The sequence below is a fragment of the Hippopotamus amphibius genome, chromosome X (assembly GCF_030028045.1).
Source record: "Hippopotamus amphibius kiboko isolate mHipAmp2 chromosome X, mHipAmp2.hap2, whole genome shotgun sequence".
NCBI lineage: Eukaryota > Metazoa > Chordata > Mammalia > Artiodactyla > Hippopotamidae > Hippopotamus > Hippopotamus amphibius.
The window spans coordinates 79,143,496-79,161,441 of record NC_080203.1 but is presented as its reverse complement, the minus strand read 5'-3'; the positions used below and the strand labels follow the sequence as shown (position 1 = coordinate 79,161,441).

The 17,946-nt window shown below is 36.3% G+C and overlaps 1 pseudogene; it reads right to left on the bottom strand.

Annotated features, from left to right (window-relative positions):
• LOC130841501 (uncharacterized) overlaps positions 1–17,222 on the bottom strand; it is a 43,839-nt pseudogene extending 26,617 nt beyond the window's left edge.
• Positions 17,223–17,946: the final 724 nt, after the last annotated feature.

Genomic DNA, 17,946 nt, shown 5'->3' with positions numbered 1-17,946 from the left:
ATGAAATATCAGAAAGAGAAAGCAAGAAAAAACACATCATAAAGAATTAAATACCTAGGAATAAACTTAACCAAGGAGGTAAAAGATCTATACTCTGAAAACTGTAAAACATTGATGAAGGAAATGGAAAGATATCCCGTGTTCTTGGAGTGGAAGAACTAATATTGTTAAAAATGTCTGTACTACCCAAGACAATCTATAGATTTAATGCACTCCTTAATCAAAATACCCATGAAATTTTTCACAGAACTAGAACAAATAATTCCAAAAATTTTTTTATGGAATCTCAAAAGACTCCAAATAGCCAAAGTAATCTTGAGCAAAAAGAACAAAGCTGGAAGTATCACCCTTCCTGACTTCAGACTAAAGTAAAGCTACAGAAATCAAAACAGTATGGTACTGGCACAAAAACAGACAGACAGATCAGTGGATAGAATAGAGCACCCAGAAATAAGCCTACCATTACAAATAATTTATGACAAAGGAGGAAAGAATATATGATGGGGGAAAGACGGTCTCTTCCACAGGTGGTTTTGGGAAAACTGGACAGCTACATGTAAAAGAATGAGATTAGAATATTTCCTCACACCATATACGAAAAGAAACCCAAAATGAATTAAAAACCTAAATGTAAGACCTGAAACCATAAAACTCCTAGAAGAAAACATAGGTAGAACATTCTTTGACATATTTTTTTGGATCTGTATCCTAAAGCAAAATAAATAAAAGCAAAAATAAACAAATGAGATCTAATTAAACTTAGAAGCTTTTGCACAGCAAAGGAAACCAATGACAAAATGAAAAGACAGCCTATTGAATGGAAGAGAATATTTGCAAATGATATGACTGATAAGGGGTTAATGCTGAAAATATATAAAAGCTTATATAATTAAATATCAAAAAAAAAACAAAAAAACCCAACCCACCATGATTAGAAAATGGGCAGAATATCTGAGTAGAATTTTTCCAAAGAAGATGGATGGCTAACAGGCTCGTGAAAAGATGCTCAATGTCACTAATCAATAGAGTAATGCAAATCAAAACACAAGATACTGTAAATAATGCTGCTATATGTATGTATATATGTATTTTACATATATATATTTTTTATATATAACAGAATATTATTCAACCATAAAAAGAATGAAAATCTGCCATTTGCAACAAGATGGATGGACCTAGAGAGTATTATGCTTACTGAAATCAATCAGACAAGAAGACAAATACTGTATTTTTTCACTTACATGTGGAATCTAAAAAATAAAGCAAACAAATGTATGATAACGAAACAGAAACAAACTCACAGATACAGTAAAACAACTAGTGGATACCAGTGGGGAGAGGGAAGGAGAGGGGACAAGATAGGGGTATGTGATTAAGAGATTCAAACTAGTGTATAAAATAGATAAGCAGCAAGGATATATTGTATAACATAGGGAAATATAGCCATTATTTTGTAATAACTTTAAATGGAGAATAATCTATGAAAATATTTACTCACTATGCAGTACACCTGAAACTACTATATTTAAATCAATTATACTTTAATACAAAAATAAACAAATGTAAATCAAAACCACAGTGAGATATCACCTCACACCTCTCAGAATGGCTATTGTCAATAACACAAAAATAACAAATCTTTATGAGGCTGTGGAGAAAAAGAAACTCTTGTTCACTCTTGGTGGAATGTAAATTAGTGCAGTCACTATGGAAAACATTATGGAGGTTCCTCAAATGATTAAAAATAAAGCTACCATATGATCTAGAAATTCCACTTCTGGGTATTTACCCAATGAACATGAAAACACTAATTTTAAAAGATACATGCACCCCTATGTTCACTGCAGCATTATTTACAATAGTCAAGATATGGAAATATCCAAAGTGTCCATCAATACAAGAATGGATGAAGATATGTATGTAGTATATATATATATATATATTACTCATGGGATATTACTCAGCCAAAAAATGAATGAAATCTTGCCATTTGAAATAACATGGATGGACTCAAGGGTATATACTAAGTGAAATAAGTCAGACAGAGAAATACAAATATCATATATTTCATGTATATGTGGAATCTGAAGAGCAAATCAAATAAACAAACAAAAGTAAACAGAAACAGATTAATAGATGCAGGGAACAAACTGGTGGGTGCCAGAGAGGAGGGGAGTTGGGGGATTGGTGAAATAGGTGAAGGGGATTAAGTGGCATAATCTTCCAGTTATAAAATAAATGTCATGGGAATATACTATACAGAATAGGGAATATTGCCAACAATATTGTAATAACTTTAAATGGTGACAGATGGTAATTAGGCTTATCCTGGTGATCACCTTATAGTATATATAACTGTCCAATCATTATGTTGTACAAATGAAACTAATATAACATTGTATGTCAATTATACTTCAACTTTTAAAAATCTGTGAATGGGATATAATGTACAAAATCATGAATATAGCTAACACTGTTTTATGATATACATGAAAGTTGTTTAAACTGTAAATTTTGAGTTCTCATCACAAGGGAAATTTTTCCCTTTTTTCTTTTTCTCTTTTTTTGCATCCATATGAGAATATGGATACTAACTAAATTTATTGAGGTAATTATTTCACTGCATATGTAAGTTAAACTATTATCCTGTACACCTTAAACTTATATAGTGATGTATGTCAGCTTTATGTCAATAAAACTGGGAAAGAAAACCGAAGAAAAAAATCTTCTTATAAATACAAATCATAATATATCCAAATAAAAAGAAAGTAAATATTAAAAAGTACACAGCATTATTAATTATCAAAAATGCAAATCAAAATTTCAGGGAGATACTGCTACATATCCACAAGAGTGGAAAAAGTCTAACAAAAATAAAACAACTATTAGATAGTAATTCACATAAATTGAATTTAGTAAGGTCATAGAATACCAGATTAATATAAAAAATTAATTGCATTCTACATACTAACAAATGGAAAGTGAAAATTTTTATCAAAATGCAAATATATTAAATATTTAATGGCGAGGGACAAATATAATAAAAGACATCTAAGATACATACAGTAGAAACTAAAATATTGATAAGATAAATTAAGATCTAAATATCATATTGATGGATTAGAAGACTCAATATTGTTAAGATGGTGTCTTTCCAAATTGATCTATAAATTTCACGAGATCCCAATCAAAAATTTCACAGGCTTTTTATTTTTTAGAAATTCATACACCAATTCTAAAATTAATATGGAAATACAAAACACTTAGAATAACCAAACACATTTTTGAAAAGGACAAAGTTGGAGGACTTACCTGATAGGATTTCAAGATTAAATATAAACTTACAGTAATAGAAACAGTTGGTATTGATGAAACATTAGACACATAGATAAATAGAACAAAATAGAGAGCACAGAATAGATCCATACATCTTTTGTCAATGATCTTTTACAAAGGTGCATGGTGATTCAACGGGAAAAGGCAGAACTTAATGAATGGTTTTAGACTAATGAGATTTAAATGTGGAACAATAAATATCTACATCATGCAAAAAATTTAACTTAAAATAGATCATAGTATTAAAAAGAGCTAAAACTATAAAATTGTTAAAGGTAAATATAAAAGTAAATGTTCATGACTTTGGGTTAACTATGACACAAAATACACAAGCAGCAAAAAATAAAATATAAATTGGATGTCACCAAAATTTAAAAGTTTTGTCCGTCAAATAGTATCATCAGGAAAGTGAAATGACAATCCACAGAATGGGAGAAAATATTTGCAAATAACGTATTTGATAGGGAACATGTATCAGTAATATATAGGGACTTCCCTGGCAGTCCAGTGGTTAAGACTCTGTGCTCCCGATGCAGGGGGCACAGATTCGATCCCTGGTTGGGGAACTTTGTTCCCGCATGCCACAGAGTGCAGCCAACAAACAAACAAACAGACAAACAAAATATACATATATATATACATATATATATATAAAACAACTCAACAATAAAAATTACGAATAACTTACTTTTTAAGTGGGTCAAGGATTTGAATAGACATTTCTCCAAAGGAGATGTGTAAATGGCTAATGAGAAAAATAAAAAGATTTTCTCTTTACAAAAAATATATATGTATGTTTATTTATTTATTTATTTATTTATGGCTGTGTTGGGTCTTTGTTGCTGCCCACGGGCTTCCTTTAGTTATGGTAAGTGGGGGCTACTCTTCATTGCAGTGCAAGGGCTTCTCAGTGCAGTGTCTTCTCTTGCTGTGAGGCGCGGACTCTAGGTGCTCAGCCTTCAGCAGTTGCAGTGCATGGGCTCATTAGTTGTGGCTCATGGGCTCTAGAGCACAGACTCAGTAGTTGTGGCACACAGGCTTAGTTGCTCCGTGGCATACAGGATCTTCCCGGATCAGGTCACCAACCTACGTCCCCTGCATCGGCAGGCAGATTCTTAACCACTGAGCCACCAGGGAAGTCCCAAAAGATTTTCAACATCAATAATTGTTAGGGAAATGCAAATCAAATCCACAATCACATATCATATATACACACGAGGGTGGCTATTTTGTATATACAATATAAAAACTATGTATATATATATATATATAGAAAGAGAGAGAGAGTAACAAGTGAAGAAGTGTGTCTGCAAGGTTGTGAAAAATTTCAAACCTTCATAAATTGTTGGTGGCACTGTAAAATGGTGCAGCCATTTTGACAAACAGCCTGGTAATTCCTCAAAAGTTAATACATAAGGACTTCCCTGGTGGTGCAGTGGTTAAGAATCCACGTGGGGCTTCCTAGGTGGCGCAGTGGTTGAGAATCCGCTTGCCAATGCAGAGGACACGGGTTCGATCCCTGCTCCAGGAAGATCCCACATGCCACGGAGCAACTAAGCCCATGCACCACAACTATTGAGCCGATGTGCTGCAACTACTGAAGCCCACGTGCCTAGAGCCCGTGTTCCACACAAGAGAAGTCACGGCAATGAGGAGCCTGCGCACCGTAACAAAGAGTAGCCCCCGCTCACCGCAACTAGAGAAAGTCCACGCACAGCAAAAAAGACCCAACACAGCCAAATGAAATAAATAAATAAATTTATAAAAAAAAGAATCCACATGAAAATGCAAGGACATGGCTTCAATCCCTGGTCCGGTAATCCCACATGCCATGGAGCAACTAAGCCCATGCACTGAAACTACTGAGTGTGTGCTCTAGAGCCCACGTGCTGCAACTACTGAGCCCGTGTGCTGCAACTACTGAAGCCGGCATGCTGCAACTACTGAAGCCGGCATGCTGCAACTACTGAAGCCCATGTGCCTAGTGCCTGTACTTCATAGCAAGAGAAGCCACTGCAATAAGAAGCCCACATACTGCAACAAAGAGTAGCCCCCACTCGCCACAGCTAGAGAAAGCCAGCAACGAAGACCCAACACAGCCTAAATAAAGTACAAATGTACAAAAAGAAACACATAGACTTATCATATGATTCAACAATTCCACTCATGTATATATCCAAGAGAACTCATGTCTACATTCAGACTTGAAAGCACAAGTTCATAACAGCATTATCCATAATAGCCAAAAAAAGAAACTACTCCAATGTCCATGAACTAATGAGTGGATAACCAAAATGTGGCATATCTGTACAATGGAATGTTATTCAGCCATAGAAAGGAATGAAATACTGATACATGCTTCAACATGGCTAAACCTTGAAAACATGCTAAGTGAAATAAGCCCATATATTGTATGACTCCACTTACATGAAATGTCCAGAGCAGGAGAATCTATAGAGACAGAATGTAGATTACTGTTTGCCTAGGGCTGGGAGTGGGCAATGAGAGACTGACAGGTAATGGCTAAGGTGTGCAGGATTTATATTTGGGGTGATCAAAGTGTTATAAAATTGATTGTGGTGATAAATGCATAACTCTCTGAATATACTAAAAGTCAACAAATTATATATTTTAATGGGTGAATTATACCTCAATAAACTGTTTCAACCGCCCCTGAAGTTTTAATAAAGATATTTTCAGACATAAAACAGCCAAAATAATTAATCATCAGTAGCCTCACCTTACAAGAAACATTAAAGAAATTCCTTAAAATGGTAGACAGATATTACCAGTTGAAAACTTGGATCTACACAAAGGAATGAAGAGCACCAGAAAAAGTAACTACATGTGTGAATATAAAAACTTTTCTTTCCTATTATTTAAATATATTTTAAAAATAGCTGACTGTTTAAAGAAAAAATAACAACAATATATGACAGTTTCTTACATGTATACAAGTAAGATATATGAAAACAAGGTGACAAATGTAAGCAAGAAATGGGAACTTGCTGTTATATGGATCTCATACTGTAAATAAAGCAGTATAAATCACTTGAAGGTAGACTGTGATACATTAAAAATATTTAATATAAACATGAAAGCAACCACTAAACTAACACAGCAAAGAGTTACAGTTAATAAGTCAAAAAAGGATAAAACACAGGATCACTTCAAATATGTACGGATAAAAATGTGTAGATAAAAAGATCCAACTATATGCTGTCTATAAGAAAGATGTTATTTTTTAAATTTGTTTATTTATTTATCTATTTATTTATTTTATTGGCTGTGTTGGGTCTTTTTTTGCTGTGTACAGGCTTTCTTTAGTTGCAGTGAGTGGGGGCTACCCTTCATTGTGGTGCATGGGATCCTCATTGCTGTGGCTTCTCTTGCTGTGGAGCACAGGCTCTAGGCACATGGGCTTCAGTAGTTGCAGCACATGGGCTCAATAGTTGTGGCTCACGGGCTCTAAAGCACAGGCTCAATAGTTGTGGCATACTGGCTTAGCTTCTCTGTGGCATGTGGGATCTTCCTGGAGCAGGGATCGAACCCGTTTCCCCTGCTTTGGCAGGTGGATTCTTAACCGCTGCGTCACCTAGGAAGCCCTATAAGAAAGATATTTTAAACAGAAAAATCTCTTATGTTTAAAGTAAAAAAGATAGCAAATGAACTATCATGCAAACACTAACCAAAAGAAAGCTGGAGTGTCTTTAACTTCAGAAAAAGTAGACTTCAGAATGAGAAATATTATCAAAAATAGAGATGTTACATAATGATAAAAAGGGTCTGTTCTCCAAGAAGACATAAAATCCTGTGTACCTTCAAAATATACTAGGCAAAAACTTACAGATCTGAAAGAAGCAACAGATAAACCCATAGGTATAGTTGGAGATTTCAACACTCCTTTCTTAGTAATTGATAGAACAAGTAAACATGATATCTGTAAAGAATGTGGATGACATATGCAACATAATCGATCAACTTGACCTAATATTTATAGAACACTCTATTCAATAACAGTAGAAGAGACATTCTTTCCACTTGAAACATCCACATCTGACCATGTTCTAAGTCATAAAACAAATCTTAAAAAATTTTAAAGAATACGAGTCATACAAAATGTATTCTTAAATCATAATGGTATTAAATTAAAAATTAATAACAAAATTACATCTTGAAAAATTTCCAAATATTTGGAAATTAAACAACATACTTCTAAATAACCAGTGCATCAAAGACAGTCTCAAGGGAAATCTTGAAATATTTTGAAGTAAATGAAAATGAAAATAAAATATATCACATTATTTTTAGGATGCAGCTATAAAAGTGCTTGGAGAGAACATTATAGCATTAAATTCTTAAATTAGAAAATAAGAAAGATCTTAAATTGGTAAATTAGGTCTCCAAGCTAAGAAATTAGAGAAAAAAAGAGCAGAAGAAAATTGAACCTAAAACAAACTGAAGGATGAAAATGATATGGGACTTCCTAGGTTGCATAGTGGTAAAGAATCCACCTGCCAATGCAAGGGACACAGTTTCAATCCCTGCTCCAGGAAGATTCCCACAGGCTGTGGAGCAAGTAGCCCATGCGCCACAACTATTGAGCTCATGTGCTGCAACTACTGAAGCTCACATGCCTAGATCCCATGTATCACAACAAGAGAAGCCACCAAAATGAGGAGCCTGCACACCGCAATGAAGAGTAACCCCTACTCACCACAACTAGAGAAAACTCATGGACAGCAATAAAGCCCCAAAGTAGCCAATAAATAAATAAATTTATTTTAAAAAAAGAAAGAAGGAAATGATATATATTAAATAAGAAATGAATGAAATTGAAAACAGAAAAAAAGAGAGGAAAATAGATGGTTCTTTGAAAAAGATTAATAGAATTGATAAACCTCAAGGAAGTCTGACCAGGAAGAAAAAAGAAGACACAAATTACCAATATTAGAAATTAAGGAGACCTGTACTGATTGCACAGATATTAAAAGAATAATAAATTACTACAAACAACTCTATGCCTCTAATTAAACAACTTATATGAAACGGACCAATTCCTTAGAAGACATGAACTGTCAAAAATCATTCAAGAAGAAACAGTAAAAAAAAATGAATTTGAAGTTTAAAAAATACCTTTCAAAAAAGAAAAATCCAGGGCCAAATTGCATTACTGGTAAATTCTACCAAATGTTTAAGAAGAAATAATACCAATTTTATGAACTTCCTTTCAGAAAATAGGAGGCTGCACACTTCCTACTTCACTCTATGAGGCCAACATTCCTTCCAATACCAAAAGAAAACAAAGATATTTAAAAAAAACTACAGAGCAAAATCCTTTCTGAACATACATATGAAAATCCTCAACAAAATATTAATGAGTCAAATCCAGCAATATATAAAACGGATAGCATAATACCACCAAGTGGGGATTCATTCTAGGATAGCAAGATTGGTTCAACATTTGAAAATCAGGAGGGGAGACAGGAAGATGCTGGAAGAGTAAGACATGGAGGTCACCTTCCTCTCCACAAATACATCAAGAATACATCTACATGTGGAACAACTCCTACAGAACACCTTCTGAACACTGGTAGGGGACCTCAGACTTCCAAAAAGGCAAGAAAATCCCCACGTAACTGGGTAGAGCAAAAGAAAAAGGGAAAAAAAGAAACAAAGGAATCCTGGGGAGATGGGCCCCTCTGGGAGGGAGCTGTGAAGGGAGAAAAGCTTCCACACACTAGGAAGCCCCTCACTGATGGGGACAGATGGGAAGAGCTTCGGAGACCCCAGAGGAAAGAGCGACAGCAGGTGTGGAGAGGGCAGAGTGGAAAGATTCTCACATGGAGGATCAGTGTCAAGCAGCACTTTCCACCCTGAGATGCTTGTCTGTTTGCCCACAGTGGCAGGTGGGGGCTGGATGCCAAGGCTTGGGCTTTGGAGGATAGATCTCAGGGAGGGAACTGGGGTTGGCTGTGTGAAAACAGCCTAGGGGGGCTCGTGGGCAACAGTTAGTTGCAAGGGAGTCTGGGGAAAAGCCTGGGCCTGATGGAGAGGCAGGAGACCTTTGTTTCAGGGTGCTTGAGAGGAGCCATAGGAGCTTGCTGCTCCACACACTCACAGGCAGCAGGGCAGAGCCTGTGTGAGCACCACTGAAAGCCATGGCTCTTATATCAGAACACAGAGTCTGCTGCCGCAGCCACCAAGAGTCCTGTGTGCAAGACAGGTCATTGCCCACACCCACCCAGCAGCCAGTGAAGCCCGCCACCACCAAGGGTCCCACGTTCAGGACCAACTTCCCTGGGAGAACGCAGGGTGCACCTCAGGCTCAAGCCAATCTCTGCTGCTGCAAGCACTCCTGCACATTTCAATTAGACTGCCGTATCCCTCCCTCCCCTGCCCCTGGCCTGAAGGAGCAAGTGAGCCCAATCACCCACTTTCGCCTCCTATTGCCTGGGTGGAGAACCATTGCCTGAGAGAAGCCCACATGCAGAGATGGGATCAAAAACAAAACTGATCCCCAGGGACTGTGGAACCAAAGAAGAGAGAGGGAAATAGCCGCAGGAGGAGCAGATTAAATACCCACAATCAGCTTCATAGACACTGTTTCTGTGGATTACCTGAATAGACAAGTGTTTCTACAATTGAGGCTATAGACTTAAGGGGCAACTGTTGACATTGGGGGCAAATATGTGCAGGACTAATACCAGATCACAGTCTGAGCTGACTCCACAGTGCCCACAGCAGGTACAGAGACCTACCTAGAAGTATTGGAGGACTTCCTCATTTGTTTGACTTGTTCCTGGCTTTATGTATTTGTTAGTTTAATATTTAGTGTATATTTTCATATGTGGGTTTGTTCGTTGGTTTGGTTGCTCTCTTCTCTGTTCTCTCTGTTTTATTTTTCCCTCCTTTTCTTTTCGTGGGTGCAAGAGTGTACAACTCTTTTTTGTATGCTTAGTTCTGCTTTTACCACTTGTCTTGGGGTTTTGTCTGTTCTTTTTCTTTCTCCCTTCTTCCCCCTCTTCATCTTCCTCCTTTTCCTCCATGCTGTGCAGCTTCCAGGGTCTTGGTGCCCCAGCTGGGGGTTGGACCTGAACCTCTGAGGCAGGAGGGCTGAGTCCAGGATGTTGGACCATCAGAGAACTCCCAACACCATAGAATATTAATCAGCAAAGGCTCTCCCAAGAGGTCTCATTCTCAACACTAAGATCCAACTCCACCCAAAGGCCAGCAAACTCCAGTGCTGGATGCCTCATGCCAAACAACTAGCAAGACAGGAACACAACCCCACCCATTGGCAGACAGACTACCCATAGTCATACTAAGCTCACAAATACACCAAAACACACCAACAGACGTGGCCCTGCACATCAGAAGGACAAGATCCAGTTCCACACACAAGAACACAGGCACCAGTCCCCACCACCAGGAAGCCTACACAAGACACTGGACCAACCTCTACAGAGTTAAGAACAACTACGACCCTATAACCTGAGGAAAAGAGACCACAAACACAGTAAGTAAAACAAAATGAGAAAACAAAGAAAGATGCAGCAGATGAAGGAACAAGGTAAGAACCTACAAGCCCAAGCAAATGAAGAAGAGATAGACAGGGCTTCCTAGGTGGCGCAGTGGTTAAGAATCCGCCTGCCAATGCAGGGGACACGGGTTTGTTCTCTGCTCCAGGAAGATCCCACATGCCGTGGAGAAACTAAGCACGTGCACCACAACTATTGAGCCTGCACTTTAGAGCCCATGAGCCACAACTATTGAGCCCATGTGCTACAACTACTGAAGCCCATGTGCCTAGAGCCTGTGCTCTGCAACAGGAGAAGCCACGGCAATGAGGAGCCCACACACTACAATGAAGAGTAGCCCCCACTCACCGCAGCTAAAGAAAGCCCAGGCACAGCAAAAAAAGACCCAACACAGCCAATAAAATTAATTAATTAATTAATTTAAAAAAAGAAGAGATAGGCAGTCTATCTGAAAAAGAATGCAGAATAATGATAGTAAAGATGATCCAAGATATCAGAAATAGTATGGAGGCACAGATGGAGAAAATAAAAGAAATGTTTAACAAGGAACTAGAAGAACTAAAAAGCAAAACAAAAACAAAAACAAAACAAAAAAAAAAAACAGTGATGCACAACACAATAACAGAAATGAAAAATACTCTAGAAGGAGTAAAGAGCAGAATAACTGCAACAGAAGAACTGATAAGTGACCTGGAAGATAGAATGGTACAAATACCTGCCATGGAGAAGAATAAAGAAAAAAGAATGAAAAGAATTGAGGACAGTCTCAGAGACCTTTGGGACAATATTAAATGCACCAATATTTGAATTATAGGGGTCCCAGAGGAAGAAGAGAAAAAGAAAGGGTCTGAGAAAATATTTGAAGAGATTATAGTGGAGAACTTCCCTAACATGGGAAAAGAAATAGTCAATGAAGTCCAGGAAACACAGAGAGTCCCATATAGGATACACCCAAGGAGAAACACACCAAGACACATATTAATCGAACTAATGAAAATTAAACACAAAGAAAAAATATTAAAAGCAGCAAGGGAAAAGCAACAATCAACATGTAATGGAATCCTCATAAGGTTAACAGCTGACCTTTCAGCAGAACCTCTGCAGGCCGAAAAGGAGTGGCAGGAAATATTGAAAGTGATGAAGGGGAAAAACCTACAACCAAAATTACACTACACAGCAAGGATCTCATTCAGATTTGAAGGAGAAATTAAAAGCTTTACAGACAAGCAAAAACTAAGAGATTTCAGCACCACCAGACCAACTTTACAACAAATGGTAAAGGAATTTCTCTAGGCAGGAAACACAAGAGAAGGAAAAGACTTACAAAAACAAAGCCTAAACAATTAAGAAAATGGTAATAGGAACATATATATCAATAATTACCTTAAATGCGAATACATTAAATGCTCCAACCAAGAGACACAGACTAGCTGAATGGGTACAAAACAAGACCCATATATATGCTGCCTACAAGAAACCCATTTCAGACCTAGGGACACACACAGACTGGATGTCAGGGAATGGAAAATATATTCCATGCAAAAGGAAATAAAAAGAAAGCTGGGGTAGCAATGCTCATATGAGGCAAAATAGACTTTAGAATGAACACTATTACAAGATATAAGGAAGGACACTACATAATGATAAAGGGCTCAATCTGAAAAGAAGATATAACAATTGTAAATATTTATGCACCCAACATAGGAGCACCTCAATACATAAGGCAAATGCTAACAGTCATAAAAGGGGAAATCAATAGTAACACAGTGATAATAGGGGGCTTTAATACCCCACTTACACTAATGGACAGACTGTCAAAACAGAAATTAAATAAACACAAGCTCTAAATGACATATTAGAAAGATGGACTTAATTGATTTTTATAGGACTTTCCATCCGGAAACAACAGAATACACTTTCTTCTCAAGTGCACGTGGAACATTATCCAGGATACATCAAATCAAGCCTCAATAAAATTAAGAAAATTGAAATCATATCAAGCATCTTTTCTGATGATGCTATGAGACTAGATACCAATTACAGGAAAAAAACTGTAAACAATACAAACACATGGAGGCTAAACAACATGCTACTAAATAATGAAAAGATCACTGAAGAAATCAAACAGGAAATCAAATAATACCTAGAAACAAATGACAATGAAAACATGATGACCCAAAACCTATGGGATGCAGCAAAAGCAGTTCTAAAAGGGAAGTTCATAGCAGTACATCCTACCTCATGAAACAAGAGAAATCTCAAACAAACAACCTAACCATACATCTAAAGCAATTAGAGAAAAAAGAACAACAAAAACCCAAAGTTAGTAGAAGGAAAGAAATCATAAAGATAAGATCAGAAATAAATGAAAAAGAAATGAAGGAAACAAGAGCAAAGATCAATAGAACTAAAACTGGTTCTCTCAGAAGATAAAAAAAATTGATAAACCATTAGCCAGACACATCAGGAAAAAAAGGGAAAAAACACAAATCAACAGAATCAGAAATGAAAAAGAAGTAATAACTGACACTGCAGAAATACAAAGGATCATGAGAGACTACTACAAACAACTATATGCCAATAAAGTGGAAAACCTGGAAAAAAAGGACAAATTCTTAGAAAAATGCAAACTTCCAAGACTGAACCAGGAAGAAATAGAAAATATGAACAGACCAATAACAAGCATTGAAATTGAAACTGTGATTAAAAATCTTCCAAGTAACAAAAGCTCAGGGTCAGATGGCTTCAGAGGTGAATTCTAACAAACATTTGGAGAAGAACTAACACCTATCCTTCTCAAATTCTTCCAAATTATAGCAGAGGGAGGAACACTCCTAAACTCATTCTACAAGGCCACCATCACCCTGATACAAAACCAAAGATAGTAACAAAAAAGAAAAGAAAATTACAGACCAATATCACTGATTATCATAGCTGTAAAAATACTCAACAAAATACTAGCAAACAGAATCCAACGGCATGTTAAAGGATCATACACCATGACCAAGTGGGGTTTATTCCAGGAATGCAACAGTTCTTCAATACATGCAAATCAATGTGATACATCACATTAATAAATTGAAGGATTAAAACCATATGCTCATATCAATAGATGCAGAAAAGCTTTAGACAAAAATCAACACCCATTTATGATAAAAATTCTACAAAAAGTGGTATACAGGGAAACTACCTCAACATAATAAAGGCCATATATGACAAACCCACAGCCAACATCATCCCCAATGGTGAAAAAAATGAAAGCATTTCCTCTAAGATCAGGATTAAGACAAGAGTGCCCACTCTTACCACAATTATTCAACATAGTTTTGGAAGTTTTTGCCACAACAATCAGAGAAGAAAAAGAAATAAAAGGAATCCAAATTGGAAAAGAAGAATTAAAACTGTCACCATTTGCAGATGACATGATACTATATATACAAAACCCTAAAGATGCTACCAGAAAACTATTAGAGATAAAGAATTTGTTAAGGTAGCAGGATACAAAATTAATACACAGAAATATCTTGCATTCCTATATGCTAACAATGAAAAATCAGAAAGAGAAATTATGGAAACACTTCCATTTACCATTGTGACAAGAAGAATCAAATACCTAGAAATAAACCTACCTGAGGAGGCAAAAGACCTGTATGCAGAAAATTATAAGACACTGATGAAAGAAATCAAGGATGACACAAACAGATGGAGAGTTACACCATGTTCTAGGATTGGAAGAATCAACATTGTAAAAATGTCTATACTACCCAAAGCAATCTACAGATTCAATTCAATCCCTATCAAATTAGGAATGGTATTTTTCACTGAACTAGAACAAAAATTATCCAATTTATATGGAAACACAAAAGACCCAAAGCAATCTTGAGAATTAAAACCGGAGCTGGAGGAATCAAGCTCCCTGACTTCAGACTATACTACAAAGCTACAATAGTCAAGATGCCAGTATGATAGTGGCACAAAAACAGAAATATAGATCAGTGGAACAGGGTAGAAAGCCCAGAGATAAACCCACATACATATGGTCACCTTGTCTTCAACAAAGGAGGCAAGAATATACAATGGAGAAAAGACAGCCTCTTCAATAAGGAGGCTGGTAAAACTGGACAGTTACTTGTAAAAGAATTGAAATAGAACATTCCCTAACACCATACACAGAAATAAACTCAAAATGGATCAAAGACCTAAATGTAAGTCCTGACATTGTAAAACTCTTAGAGGAAATAATAGGCAGAACACTCTATGAGATAAATAACAGCAAGATCCTTTTTTCTTAAGAATTTTATTGAGATATAATTGACATACAATAAACTGCATATAAAGTGCACAATTTGATATATATATATATATATATATTTTAATAGTAATGTATATATGGCATCCCAATCTCCCAGTTCATCCCACCCTAGCCTCCCTTGCTTTCCCCCCTTGGTGTCCATATGTTTGTTGTCTACATCTGTGTCTCTATTTCTGCCTTGCAAACTGGTTGATCTGTACCATTTTTCTAGATTCCTCATATATGCATTAATATATGATATTTTTTTTCTTTCTGACTTACTTTACTCTGTGTGACAGTCTCTAGGTCCACCCATGTCTCTATAAATGACCCAGTTTCATTCCTTTTCATGGCTGAATAATATTTCATTGTATATATGTACCACATCTTCTTTATCTATTCATCTGCTGACGGAGATTTAGGTTGCTTCCATGACCTGGCTATTGTAAATAGTGCTGCAATGAACATTGGGGTGCGTGTGTCTTTTTGAATTATGGTTTTCTCTGGGTATATGCCCAGTAATGGGATTGCTGGGTCATATGGTAATTCTATTTTTGATTTTTCAAGGAACCTCCATACTGTTCTCCATAGTGGCTGCTTCAATCTACATTCCCACCAACAGTGCAAGAGGGTTCCCTTTTCTCCACACCCACTCCAGCATATACTGTTTGTAGATTTTCTGATGATGCCCATTCTAACCGGTGTGAGGTGTTATCTCATTGTAATTTTACGTTGCATTTCTCTAATAATTAGTGATGTTGAGCGGCTTTTCATGTGACTTTTGGCAATTTGTATGTCTTCTTTCGAGAAATGCCTATTTAGATCTTCTGCCCATTTTTTGGATTGGATTGTTTGTTTTTTTGATATTGAGCTGCATGAACTGTTTATATATTTTGGAGGTTAATCCTTTGTCCATTGATTAGTTTGCAAATATTTTCTCCCATTCTGAGGGTTGTTCTTTCGTCTTGTTTATAGTTTCTTTTGTGTTTATAGTTTCATTAGGTCCCACTTATTTATTTTTGTTTGTATTTCCATTACTGTAGGAGGTGGGTCAAAAAAGATCTTGCTGTGATTTATGTCAAAGAGAGTTCTTCCCATGTTTTCCTCAATGAGTTTTATAGTATCTGGCCTTATGTTTAGGTCTTTAATCCATTTTGAGTTTATTTCTGTATACTGTGTTAGTGAGTGTTCTAATTTCATTCTTTTCCATGTAGCTGTCCAGTTTTCCCAGCACCACTTATTGAAGAGGCTGCCTTTTCTCCATTGTATATTCTTGCCTCTTTTGTCATAGATTAGTTGACCGTAGTTTATCTTTGGGCTTTCTATCTTGTTCCATTGATCTATATTTCTGTTTTTGTGCCAGTACCATATTGTCTTGATTACTGTAACTTTTTAGTATAGTCTGAAGTCAGGGAGTCTGATTTCTCCAGCTCCATTTTTTCCCCTCAAGATTGCTTCAGCTATTCTGGGTCTTTTGTGTCTCCATACAAATTTTAGGATTTTTTGTTCTCGTTCTATAAAAATTGCCGTTGGTAATTTGATAAGGATTGCATTGATTCTGTAGATTGCTTTGGGTAGTATAGTCATTTTCACAATGTTGATTCTTCCAATCCAAGAACAGGGTATATCTCTCTGTTTATTTATATCATCTTTGTTTTCTTTCATCATTGTCTTTAGAGTTTTCTGAGTATAATAGGTCTTTTGCCTCCTTAGGTAGGTTTATTCGTAGGTATTTTATTCCTTCTGTTGCAATGGTGAATGGGATTATTTCCTTAATTTCTCTTTCTGATTTTTCATTGTTAGTGTATAGGAATGCAAGAGATTTCTGTGTGTTAATTTTATATCCTGCAACTTTACCCAATTCATTGATTAGCTCTAGTAGTTTGCTGGTGGCATCTTTAAGATTTCCTATGTATAGTATCATGTCATCTGCAAACAGTGACATTTTTACTTCTTTTCCAATTCATATTCCTTTTATCTCTTTTTCTTCTCTGATTGCCATGGCTTGGACTTCCAAAGCTATGCTGAATAAGAGTGGTGAGAGTGGACATCCTTGTCTTGTTCCTGATCTTAGGGGCGATGCTTTCAGTTTTTCACCAATGAGAATGATGTTTGCTGTGGTTTTGTTGTAAACAGCCTTTATTACGTTAAGGTAGATTCCCTCTATGCCCACTTTCTGGAGAGTTTTTATCATAAATAGATGTGCATGACCCTTTTTGACCCACCTTCAAGAGTAAAGGAAATAAAACCAAAAATAAACAAATGGGACCTGATGAAACTTAAAAGTTTTTGCATAGTGAAGGAAACCATAAATAAGATGAAAAGACAACCCTCAGAGTGGGAGAAAATATTTGAAAACAAAACAACTGACAAAGGATTAATCTCCAAAACATACAAGCAGCTCATGCAAGTCAATATCAAAAAAAAAATCAAACAACCCCATCCAAAAATGGCCCAAAGCCATAAATAGACATTTCTCCAAAGAAAAATACGGATGGCCAACAAACAGATGAAAAGATGCTCAACATCACTAATCATTAAAGAAATGCAAATCAAAACCACAATGAGGTATCACCTCACACTAGTCAGAATGGCCATCATCAAAAAATCTAGGAACAATAAATGCTAGAGAGGATGTGGAGAAAAGGGAACCCTCGTGCACCATTGGTGGCAATGTAAAGTGATATAGCCACTATGGAAAACAGTATGAAGATTCCTTAAAAAACAAAGAATAGAAGTACCATATGATCCATCAATCCCACTCCTGGGCATATA